Source organism: Trichomycterus rosablanca, chromosome 19 (genome assembly GCF_030014385.1).
Source record: "Trichomycterus rosablanca isolate fTriRos1 chromosome 19, fTriRos1.hap1, whole genome shotgun sequence".
Lineage (NCBI taxonomy): Eukaryota > Metazoa > Chordata > Actinopteri > Siluriformes > Trichomycteridae > Trichomycterus > Trichomycterus rosablanca.
This window is the reverse complement of record NC_086006.1, coordinates 6267079-6280293: the sequence shown is the minus strand read 5'-3', so window position 1 is coordinate 6280293 and position 13215 is coordinate 6267079.

The following is a 13215-nucleotide window of genomic DNA, read 5'->3' as shown; positions in this document are numbered from 1 at the left end:
GAGAACTACACTCTCTCTGTTCTTTTGGGAGTCGTTTAGAACAATTAGTGCGAGACCATGAGGGTTCCCCTTACAAATGAGTGCTGTTTAAAAGCCACTACTATATTTATTTAATGAATAAAGCAGAGCCTCTGTTTCCTGTCGCTGACTTTCCATAATTGAGGGGATACGCGGCAGGATGCAAGGTATTGTAAATATTGCCTTAAACGCCTAAATTGAGACTCTGCACAGACATGCGTCTGAACATGTTCATCACACCAGCAGTGCCGCAGATGAGGAATTTCCTATACTTGTCCACATTTCTTAGTCATTCTCTGGATAGTTTTATGTAAAGTAACAGGATACAAGAGATGCCGCTGGCATTAAACAATCTTGAAACATAAGATTGATTTTTTTATTATTACCTTTCCCTTATTTTGTTGATTTTGATTATATAGATTAGGTTTGCAAAAGGTTTGTCAATACAGCCCAACCTGAGAGTTACCAAGTACTTCTTAGAAAAATAAACTATTCTAATGTAGAATTTTGGCAGTAATTTGCCAGTCACATATAATGGTCAAATGTAAAGGAGTCCCTAATCACTAGTTTGTTAGCAAATACTTTTTACTCCAATCTTGTGCGTCAGCAGACTGCAAATTATAAATGTGGCTGTCCAGAAGGGTGGCCACCTATTATCTCTGTCTCTGTTAACTGGCAGTTAGTTCTGTACTACATAATGTGACTTGATATGGTGATATTATCTTGTTTTTCTCTTTTAAAAATACTTAAACAATAATAATATGGTAATTTGGTAATATAGTAACTCCAGTAGGCTGCACAGAGCCCAGACCTCAAGCCAAATGAACACCTTTGAGATAAATTGGAATGTCATTTGCAAGACATTTGCAAGTCTTTGATGGTGTAAATGTACTCCTGCATCAATACCATGAACAGGATAAATCATTTTGTAAAAATAAACAAATTAAAGAATCATGTGAGATTTTATAAAATTGGAATTATGGCTAAAGCTGAACAGAAAATCTAAATAAAGGTATAAACTTCTAACCAAACTTCATATGCACAAATGTTGGTTTAGTTTAAAACCATTTTTTCTTGATTATTATCACAGTGGGTCCTTTGCTACCCAGAAATAAATATTGGGTGCAAGGCAGGAACACACCCGGGACAGGGTGCCAGTTCATTTCTGGGCAGTACTCACAAATGTAGTCGCTCATTTGCCACCTGTTTTTGGTAGATGGAAGGAAACTGAAGTACCAAACAACAGTCATTGTTAATGTGTTTGACATAAATGGAACACAAATCAGGCCAGTTATGAGTGCTATTATAGGCAGCTATAAAGTACCAAGACACTTTCCCTGAAGCACATAAGCTCTGTTTTGTTTGGCTGGTTTGTGGGACAACAGTAATATAAAAAGCTCTATAAAAACAAATTTTCCTTTAACACAAAGCTTTCCACGTTTACAGCTGGACTTCCAGTATTTCTTAAACCCACAATAATTAATCAACATTTCCATACAGTCCAATCTCCAGCCGAGACAAACACAAAAACCCAACCACGTTATATTTAGGACTTGTTCCGTAGTCACTCTGGACATCTCTGGCTTGCAGAGTCCCTTCCTTTTGTTTTTCTGTTTCCATTTGGTTTACATGCTTCTGTCACCAAAAATAACACAACTGAAGCAATAATCCATTTTAAAGAGCATGTCAGTGGTTATTACCCTGGAGAGACTGTTATAAACACAACACGGCAGCCAAGAGCCATGTGAAAGGCAGAAGGTTAACTCCGTCAAAGAATAAAATGGAATCTATTCAGAGGACTGTTTTTTCCAAGAAATGGCTCCCTGTCAAAATAATTCTTTGTGATTACGCTTTGGAAAAGACCTTTGCTGTTTCAGAGCTGTCTCTGAAGATTAGACGTGATGGACCAGTGTATGTTATTTAAAAAGAATGCATGAAAAAAGGATCAAACTTCAAAGTGCCTAAAGAAATTAGTTAACCTAGCTGAGACAAATTAGAAGTGGTGGAAAGAGAAAACCAAAGCCATAAGTGAACGAGAAACAGGTGATGTATTAATAACTGCAGGTTTTATACATTATGACTTGTTTAGCTGAAATGCTTCTGTTTAAATCAGTTAAAGAAAAATGTGGTCTGTGTATCATGCCAAAGAATTTCATGGACACAATCAATCGGTTTTAAAAAGTCACTTTTATGTCAGCGAGGCATTGAGGCTCAATTTCCCTCAGTCTATGTACACATTCCTACAAGTCTCCTTCATCACTCTGAGTTGATTACCAGCACTGCAAAGAAACTTCAGGAGATTTTCAACCTGTAAACTAAAAACACTTCCAGAAATAAGATCAGCCTGCTGGTACTTTTACTTCTTGGCAGTACAACCTAGTACAACCAAAATGTTTGACCTACCTACATTATACAGACAAACATATGTGGACATCTGACCATTAGTTTGTTAGACATCCCATTCCAAAACCATGCTGTAATGTGTCTAGGAGAATTTAAACCCATTCAGTCAAAAAAGCATTTCTGAGGTGTGTCACTAATATCTCATGACGGGGGTCTGGCTCAGAAACTGATTTCTGAAATGAACCCAAAGGTGTTTATTCAGGTTTCAGGTCAGGACTTGACAAATCATGTCTATATGGACGTTGCTTTGTGCACAGGGGCCCCAGTCCTGCTGGAACAGTAAATCCCTCCTTCCCCTCCCAAACCGCTGCCATGAAACAGGAAACTGAATTGACATCTTAATGGCTAAAGGAGAAAAACCCAAGGTGTTGGAATGGCCAAAACAAAGTCCAGACCTGAACACCAGTGACATGCTGTGGCATGATTTTAAAAAGCTGTGAATAAATGAAAGCTTGTAAATATCAAAATACTGAATCAATCAGAAGAATGGGTAAGAATACATTACGTGAGGGACTTGAGTCCAACAGAAAATTCAAATTATTGTTGCTAAAAGTGTTATGAATTGAGTGTACTTATTTTTTCCACCTAAAAAATAATTAATTCATATTTACATTATTTCCGAATAATAAAAATATAGAGTTAATAAGGCTGTACTTTTTGTCATGACTGTACCCTTTCCCACCATGTTAATTTCCAAGGGACAGTCTAAATATGTCAGTGATTTATCTAGAAGAGGTAAATTGTTGTAAAAGTTTACTCCCAATGATTCATTTGCAGATAGTACACTATACTATAGTTGTTCTTCACTAGTCTAAAGCTCAGCAGCTTCCCAGCATTGTTTATTCACTATTCTCACACCTTCTCAGACATACCTCCTTTCACCAAGTACTCTACAGATGCCGTCTTTCTTTCAAAAGGCGTAACTAAACATTCCTTAGAAATTTGGGAAACTGTGTGAGGTTAGGATGTGTTGTTTCTGGGCATATGTAGTCATACCATTATATACTCCATACTGAAACCCCATGCAAGACTTAAAAGAGACCTAAAACATTTAAGAACATACAAACCTATTATTTGTTATTGATTTGATTGTAAGGTTATTTTCTATGTAATAAAAATTATTTGTTGTATTCGCACCTTAAGGGTTCCTTCATCTGATCACCTCACCTATGTCCAGTCAAAGTTCCAGTAGCACCCAGCAAGATCCAGGTACTTACACAGATTTTAGATTAAAAAAAGATTTTATTCTGGCTTGCCTAGTTTGTTGGCAGGTGTAGAGATTTGGTGGCCCCCAAGATGGGTATTTTAATATGGTAACCTTTTAAGTCATTTTTAGTGAAGTTTTTAAACACTTTTTATCTTATTTTATTTGCATGTTTTTATTTGACCCCTGTGTCACCGGTGAAAAGTAATTGTAAAAATACAAAGTGCTTCTATATGGTAATGAGAGCTGATAAAATGGACAGTGAGTGTAGAAACAAGGAGGTGGTTTTAATGTTATGGCTGATCGTGTATATATAACTGTAGACATGCTTTGGTTACATTTCGCGTATTTTGTTGCTTGTTATGTTGCATATGCTTATTCTCTTGGAATAAAATTACGATAAATAACCTTTATACTCATTTTTACCAAGGGTGCCAATAATTCTAAAGTTTAAATGTGTAGGGAATGTGTTGTTTTGTTTATTTTCTTTTATTTAGAGGTTGTATGTGGTAGCACTAGCTGGCAGAACAGGCGACACAAGGAAACATAAGTCCTGGAGACCTGGGTTCAAACTTTACATCCAGTCACTCTCAGTGAGGACTGTTCTTTATATATCCATGTTAGTTTGGTATATCCTGGTATATCATATATCCTGGGTACTTTAGTTTCATTACACCTCATAAAACATGTAAGATTGACTAATCCTAATTGCTCCTAGGTGAGTGTGTGGTGCCTAGCTGTTTTTTAAATCAATAACATTATGTATTTATTTTTGCGGCTGAACTGTATTGAAAATGTTTTTGATACATTTGAACATGTATTAGGTATTTTAAGTAGAGCCTAAAAGCCCTAATAGTTAAATGAGGGGAATAAAAATGTCAAACACACTGGGAACTGTTAAAATGGTCAGTGAAAATTTATAAGTTGTAAAGCGTCTGTGCAGCAGTTCATGGCCTCTTGCATCTGTTTTACACCCTTTCCCACTCATTCATGTTGTTTCCATTTATTTTCACTCATTTGTCCAATAGGTTGGGCAGCCTCGGGCAGACCGGGACCATACAATGACACAAGTAGCTCATGTTATCATTCGGACAACTCGGACTGGTATTCAATGCCTGCAGCACATAGAATTATTCAAGGCTCAACTAAAAGGAAATTGCATTAATCCGAAACAGGACTGAGACCATTTTCCCAACCCGTTTCTAAAGCAGAACCAGAGCTGGGACCACCTCAGCTGCAACTTGCACATGGGATGAATAGCAGACTTCATGAGCCTCGGGGCAGACAAAACCCTCTTTCCATATGCTGTCTAATTGGTTTAATTATTGTAATTATCTGCTGGGGTTCTCGTTGTGAAGGCAGTAACGATTAATGGCCTGAGAAACACATGTCGACAGTAGGAAAGGAGGGAGGAGGAAACGCTGCAGAACGCTAGTAGAGAAGTGATAAAGTTTAAAAAGACTGTCAAATACTCCTGTCGACCAAATACTGTGGATTAATAAAACATTATGGCTTAAGCTTTCAAGAAGCTAAAATTGCTTTCAGACCATTGGGGTCTCTCAAAATTGAAATCTTTGGCGATAATTCAGCTTGTCTGTGGTGAAAACTAAGGGTTGCTCCTAGGATCCCAAGAACAGCATATCCACAGTAAAGTATGAAGTTGAGAGCATCATTATATGGGGCTGCTTCTATGCAATAAGTACTGAAACATGACATATAACTGAAAAAATTTAAACAGAGGAATGTACTGGTACATATTAAAAAATCAATTGGTCTAATCAAGGCTCATTAGGACAAAAAAAAAAAGAAGGTAAATATGGTTGCATAGGCTAACCAATCTTCTGACTTCAATTAAATATTTATAGAGGATTTTAAAATTACAAATAACCTTGGAAATTGTATTGGTTTACCAAAATAAAATGGGCCAATATTGACACATGATGCTGCAAAACCTCATCTTACCACAGAAATCTTAAAGCTCTAATTAACAACAAACAGCTTTGCAGCAAAGTACTAATGTTAGTGGGGTCTGAAAGCCTCTTAACATGATCAATTTTAAAATACATGTTTATGCTTTTAAATACAATTTTGTTTATATTTTAGTTTATAGTTAAAATCCTTTTTAAGAGGAAATATGCACTTAATGTATAGTGACAACAAAACATTATGAACTGAATGAATATTGGCACAGAGATGCTGTAATCACTAATGAGGAATAAGAGGGCCGTGCCACAATGCAATATAACAATATAGAACTTGCCACATACCATATACCACACCACCTAAAAACCAAAAGTAAAAATTATTGTGTTGTTTTTTGTATTTTGTCCCATCAAATTATATGAAAACAACATAAACACAGAAAACGACTCAAAATTGAAACATTTTCTGGACAAATAAGTGTCTGTCCTAATGTCCAGTCCCAGAAAATAAATAGTTGCAGAAATCATTGAAATCCCATGACATACATATCCCTTTAATGTTTCTGTATAATTTAAAATAGACCCACGTATCGAATATCTTGATGAAAAGACTTTCTTGGCTTGAGGAAACGTGCAGTAGACAGAATTTCATTAATCTGAACATGAGAGGGTCGTGATCTCCACTTCCTGACTGTGATGTGAATGACATAGCCCAATTTACATTCTAGACCCAATTTACAATTCACATTGCTTACCATAAAAATACAACTTTAATAACTGATCATACCTTTACTGCTGGTGTTCAAGTGACTTGATTTTTTTTAACCCTTTAATGGTCTCACCAAGAAAATAATGTTTAAAAAAATATTTCTTTGCATTTCTTAGGTTCTTGGGACTATACCAACAACAAACAATGTTTTTACTAGTGCACACAGTGTTTCTAATGAGTCTCGACCAAACAGTTGAGATGATTACAAAAACAATGCAACTTTTCATGGATGATTTTCAGCTGCTTGCTTTAAGTTGACATATAGGTTAGAAAGACTTTTCCTTAAAATAACAGTGTCATCTACCAATATTTTTGAGTTTAACACATGTACAAGATGTGTACAGCTTATTTTTACCCAAGTATTACCAAAGTAAGCTTAACCAAATGGTTGAGCAGACCATTAAAGGGTTTTAATTGCTGGAGTTTTTGAAAACCTTCTCACTGTTGGTTTAGTATGTAAAGTGAATAAAATCAAACATTTCCTGTGGCATGAAAAACAGATAAGATATAATATATGGCATGGTGATAGATAAGCTTATAAAGGGCACATTCAGCACAGGGCAGTTAGGAAACATTAACATGAGAATAGCAGTGTAATAAAATAACAAGTGGCATTTCTATAGAAACAACTACAACAGCGACGCAGACATAAAAGAAACCCAGCTGACATGTAGTGTAATCAAGATTTGTGTTTAACTTTACTAGGCAACCTGATACACAATTGTCTCCCCTCCTTCCTAAATAATGGTTTTATGAACAGGAATTACATAGATCAAATAAGTAAAGCATGGTAATATAATAAAGTTATCTGATTTTGTTGAATAACATAAGTATAAGTGATTTTGCTTAACAAGTATAAGTGCTTTTGTTTATTTTTGTTGTGGATGTAAAATGGTCTATTTCACTGTGTATTCTGTTCTACCTGTTTTTCGCTGTAAAAAGTTAATCATTTACTTTAAAAGTCCCTAATAAACATTAATTCATTTTTTACTAAAAACTTCATTTAGTGTACTACTGCTGTAAAAATAACAACATACACACATATTTATGCGCTTAGACCTAGGTGTAATATAGACCAGCCAATCTACAGAGAAATAAATGTGAAGCTCCTCACAGTGACTGGAGACGAAGATCAATCCTAGGTACCCAGTACCCTGGTGCTTGTCACCCCCTCTGTACCAGCTGCGCAGCTGTGCCAGTCCATAATTATACAACACTACGTTTTCTAACTATGGTTTGTAAGTCAAGATCTGAGGGAAAATTTCAGATGGGCAAAGGAAAATAATAACACAAATGTCTGTCTGATAAAAAGCAAATACATTATTTTATACTAAGAACATTACACCATAAGTCAAGCGTGGTAGTGGGACAGTAGAACAGAGTGTTCTTTGCTGCATCAGGACCTAAATGTCTTCACTGAAGGAGAAATAAATTTCACTCTCAATCAGAAACTCATGAGGAGAATGTAAGGTCATCTGTCTGTGAGCTAAAGCTGAGGCATAGTGAGTTACACAGCAGGACAAAAATGTGGGATCTACATGTCTATAAAGAAACATTTTCTGACTGTTAGAAGTTTTTAAATGGCCCACCTTAAAGTTAGGTTAAAAAGTGGGCGTCCTAACTTTAACACAATGTAGATGCTGTGAAGCTGAATTATTGTTCACAGATGTTAAATCCACTGCTGTTAACAACTCTTTTAAAATAAACTAAACTGGCTTGTTTATTTAAATGTTGCTTGGTGCACTTTATCACTCCCTGTACCCCATTTATCAATCAAAGGGGGGCCATAGCACTCACACCAACCAGATGTTTGTTGGTATTACAAGGCTGTAATCACAATATTCAGGATGGGGGGGGGGGGGGGGGGGGGGGGGGGGGGCGCTGCCCCAATTAATAGTAATCTATATTTTAATAACCGAACAAACCCCCCCCCCAACATCAAGCTTATTAGCTTGATGTTATGTTAGGATCTACCAGTGTTCCAGTTAGAAGGATGCCCCCCTCCCCAATCCCGGTAGATTTGGTCTATGTTCAATTCATGTTCAATCCATGGCTACATCTTTAGTAGCAAATATGTAATAGCAAAGACAATAAGAAAAGGCAATGACTTTTCCAAACTATTGGACGCTAAAGCAGCACATGCCTCAAATATTTAGTTTTATGAGTACTTTTTGTTTTATAATTAAACTATTGATTGTCTGCATTGTAGTGACAAATTTACACAAAAAAATGTATAAGTAAAATTAGCCATCAACAAACAGGTAACTGCTTAAAGCCATTTTAAAGAATTAAAGATTTAAAACAATTATTTAAAGATAATGGGTAACAAATGCAGGGAAAAATTTAAAGAATAAGAGTAAGAACTGAGGGAAAACAGTTTGCAGAAGAAAGACCAATATAGACCCAAATTGGAGGATGTGTGTTTTGGTCAGAAAGCCGTCTCTAAAATTAGCTGGGATGTAAATTCCACAATGCCACTAGCTTGGAATCGAATATGAAAAGTGTTGTACACTTAAAAGCTTAGGAAATTAGCAACATGGGCAAATTTACACACAGACAGATTCATACATGAACAGTAGTGTCAACACATGTACAGTGTAAAGAGGTTTAAAAACCGAAACATTTTGTAAACTACTAAAAAGAACAGAAAGCCAAAAAATGAAAGCCGCAGGCCCCACACAGGCCAGTCCACAGTAAAAGCACAACCATATGTCCGACGCTTAAGGCACCCATGCCTGGCCTTCGACACAGTCCACACACATGCTATTGCGGCTAGCAGTCTGAGCCTGGAGGAGTCGCAGGCACACACCCACACAGCCGTTCAGAGACAAGTACGCAGCACACAAGCCACAGCCTTTACAACGGCAGCCAGACGCACAGGGTTCTGTTTACTTGTACTTACACATGCATTGATTGTTTTTTATTGGTTAATACGAAATCAGACTTCTGTCTGCTTTTCCAAATTCCCTTTTCTGTCTCTCCTAACCAAAGGCGAACAGAAACACATCTAACCACATGAGACGCCCAGTACGGAAAAACAGATGAGGGAATATCTCAACATAGCCCTGGTTTCGGGTCTCCCCCTCAAAGGACATGCCATTTTAAGGACCTGGGCTCGGGCAGAGGGATAAAGCAGTCACAAAGCCACAGACACGCCTTATAGGAATAAGTGAAAGAGAAAAAGGACGGAAAGCTTTTTGTTCCCAGGCTCTGCCTACCTGTTACACTTCCTTGACATTACTTCTTATTCACAAAAGTAAATATTTGCATTTCATTTGTGGCCTTTCTATCTTATCTAAAGACGTGACATTGTAATCTACATTGAGAGTAGCTGATAAAGTCAGTACCGTGGGTGCTAGGAAAGTCCCTTTCTATCCATGTTAAGCAAAATAAAGTTATGAACAAGAGGGTTAAGATTGAGGAAAGTAAATTATGCTAAAGAAGTACAGTATGTGGTACATTGAATCTAACTACATTAACCAATAATAATTCAATCTTAGATATGAATATTAACAGTGTCAGTACACCAAGGTTTACTGAAACAAAAAATAACTGCAGTGCAAAAGAAACATTTTCCATGTTTGACAAAGACCAAGTACTTCCAACACAAGTGTTTGGGGGGGGTAACTTATCACTTTGACAGTGACATCATTGTCTAGATATTATTAATAGAGGGTGACGGTCTATGAAAGCTTTCTGCTGCAAAGCAAGACATGCAAATTTGCTCTAGTGGCTAACATTGTTTTTTTCATTTTATAGTCTTTAAAAAAAATCCTGATAAGGCTCACGATGGGTACAGAGCCACATGCAAACACTAAGCACAAGACATGAACACACCCTGGAATAAGCACCCTTCATCACAAAGCAGCACTAATTACACCTAAATGCAGAGTTCTGTATATCAATGCTGCAAATAAATATTAATATAAATGTTCTTGTGCATCTGGTTTCATGATTATATATACAGTATATTGGTTGGAAAGATTTCTCAAATAAAGTAGCAAATATGATAAAGGTAAATGAGCTTCCTAAAATCTTCTAGGAAAGGTTATCAAACAACACTTGATGAAAAATCTAGACAGGACTAGCTAACAACTAAAGCATTATTAATTCACGAGTGGCTTTATTTAAGCATTTCTGGACAGGTCCACCACCCAGGATTTCACAACTGATGAAATAATGATAGGCCAGATAAAAGCCGTAAGTTAATTAAAAAGAGTTGCAACTTGGAAATTGAGTAATAACAGTAAGTACCAGTAAATAATGAGTAATAAAGTGCACTGAAACCATTTCTGTTTCTACACAGCAGACAGATATACACTGCTGATATACTATATGAGCATTTAGACTTAGACAAACTTTACTGTTATTCATTATACACAAGTGTACGCAGATCGAAATTTTGTTGCAATTACCTCGCATGGAATTTAAAAAGTAGAAGAACAAATGTCAGATTAAATAAAAATAAGGTTGTGTATAACAACATACCCACAGAAAAGCATGGAGATGGGAGCATCATGATATTGGGCTGCTTTTCTGATAACAGGACTGGAAACATAAGAAGTCAAGTACAAGGACATACACTATACGATCAAAAGTATGTGCACACCTGACTGTTAGCTTGTTGAAAATCCCATTTTAAAATCATGAACATTAATGGGCAAAAACTTTGCAACTATAACAGTCTTTACTTTTCTGAGAAGGCTTTCCACAACATTTTTGAGTGTCTGTGGGAATTTGTGAGGTCGGGCACTGGCTCACAATGGATATTCCAATGCTTATTTAAGGGTTTATGGTATTAAGATTGGGGCTCTGTGAAGGCCACTGGAGTTTCAACAATAAACTTGACAAAGCATGTTGTACATTTACATAAGTATATTATGCAGACATTAACAGGTAAATGGGTGATGGCCAAAAGAGTATAGCCATTGACTGTGGCACACTTGTCAGTGTACACTTTGTGCCAGTCTAAAGCATGGGAAAATAGGAGGGTTGATAGCATCCAGCATAAAACTGTCCCATGTCTGGTATGCAGACCAGATCCGCTGTGGCAACCCATTTATAAAACCTATAAATGTATTTAGGAAGAGAAGCAATATAATGAAATATCACTACTAAAATAGTATGTAAGCTTTAGTAAAATAAAAAACAACCATTCTGTGGTGAAAGACAGATTTTATTGTGACTGAAAAGATCAATGACAATGAAATCCCAGCGAAAGATTTTAACACAATAAATAAAAAAATAAATAATCTTTAAATAAGGTACAAAAGGGTTGTTTGGGCAAATCTGACTTTAGAACATGCCAATGTTTGATGTGTATATTTATCTGTTTTAGTTTTTCCTGAAACATGAATAAAGAAAGGGTAAAGAAAAGACAGCAAAATAAAAAAACAAATAAAAATGAATAGTTCAATTTGAGATAATTTGAAAAAAGAAAACTGTCATTTTGTGGTGTAAGTATCCAGATACCACACTTTCAGAATCACAGACAGAAAACCAAGGAAAACTAGATGTTCAATAGTAAATCATTTGAATTCAATTTCTAGCTCTATCAAAAAAAGAATCCATAATAAGGCACAATAAAGGTCATATATTCTGCATTATTCATTAAACTTTTTTTACATTTTGACAGATTTCAAAGTCTTAAAACATTGACAGTACAGACAGAAGATTAATGCCTTTTAAAGCATTTCATTCCTTAACAAATATCTCTTATTTGCATTATCATTACCATGTAAGTAAACATGTGCTGGTAAAACTAATTACAGCTTGGTCTTGGTGTTTATTTTGGGACTGTACTGGGACTGTACTGAGGATTAGGATTGCCCACACACATACTAAACATATTTTGGCATCACACAGAAAAGATTCTCCCTGACATGATGTGACATTTCTGTACATCAAATTATAACCTAGCACATTTTTTTCTGAATGCCACATCCCTATAATGGTCCATAATCATATAATATGAAACGGGACATAAAAAAGCCAGGCGTTTAGAGTGAATCAATTTAACCACTGAAATTTCTTATTTAAGTGCTTTTTTGTGGTGTGTCCCTCTCAGGCTTGCTTCAGCGCGTTCATTTTAACTACACATATATACTCGACATTTCTTTAAACAGTAAAAAATGTAAACTAAATTTGAATGACAAAGCAAAGATTGCTCATAACATTCGACACATGGTCAGCTCAAGCTACACATGATTGGAAGGGTATTAAAACCATTACACTGCAATCTAGTACACTTGTATAGGTTGTCTTTAAAACGCTGTTGTCTTTTGTTTATGCCAGTCTAACTTAGATGCTGTAAAATTGAACTGCATGTATGTATTTGTTAAACTTGCCCTTTTTAACCAAAGACATTTAAACTGATGTTGCACCACTATGATCTTGCTGGCAATGCCAAGCTTGCAGTCAATTCACGGCTAGCTCAAGCTACACAGGATCCAAAATGCTGTAAAACCTTTAAATCTGCAGTACATTTCAGTTTGTCAGAACTCCAGCTTCACGTATTCTTTGTTTCAGCAAGTAATATAAACGTTTAAGGTCAATGCCAGTGTAATTCAAACATCGCAATGCCCCTATTACTACACCTTTGAAAGAACTTGCCCTTTTTTCAACATGATCAGCAGATGACAGTGACTGCTGATCCTCTTTCATCATTTTTGCAAAGTAAGCATGCGTGAAACTAAAAAACTAAGAAATGTAAGTGTAATTCTCTATAAAAATAAAGTGTTCCAAAATATATTCAAATATACACAATTTGACAGATTTTACTCATCGCTCCTGTTTATCAAATCTGCTCCAAGGCTCCTTTGTTACAGAAGTCCATCTTGTGAAGCAGGAGGGTGCTGGTGGGCAGGTCGACGGCCATCCCTGCAGCCCGAGCCACCGTA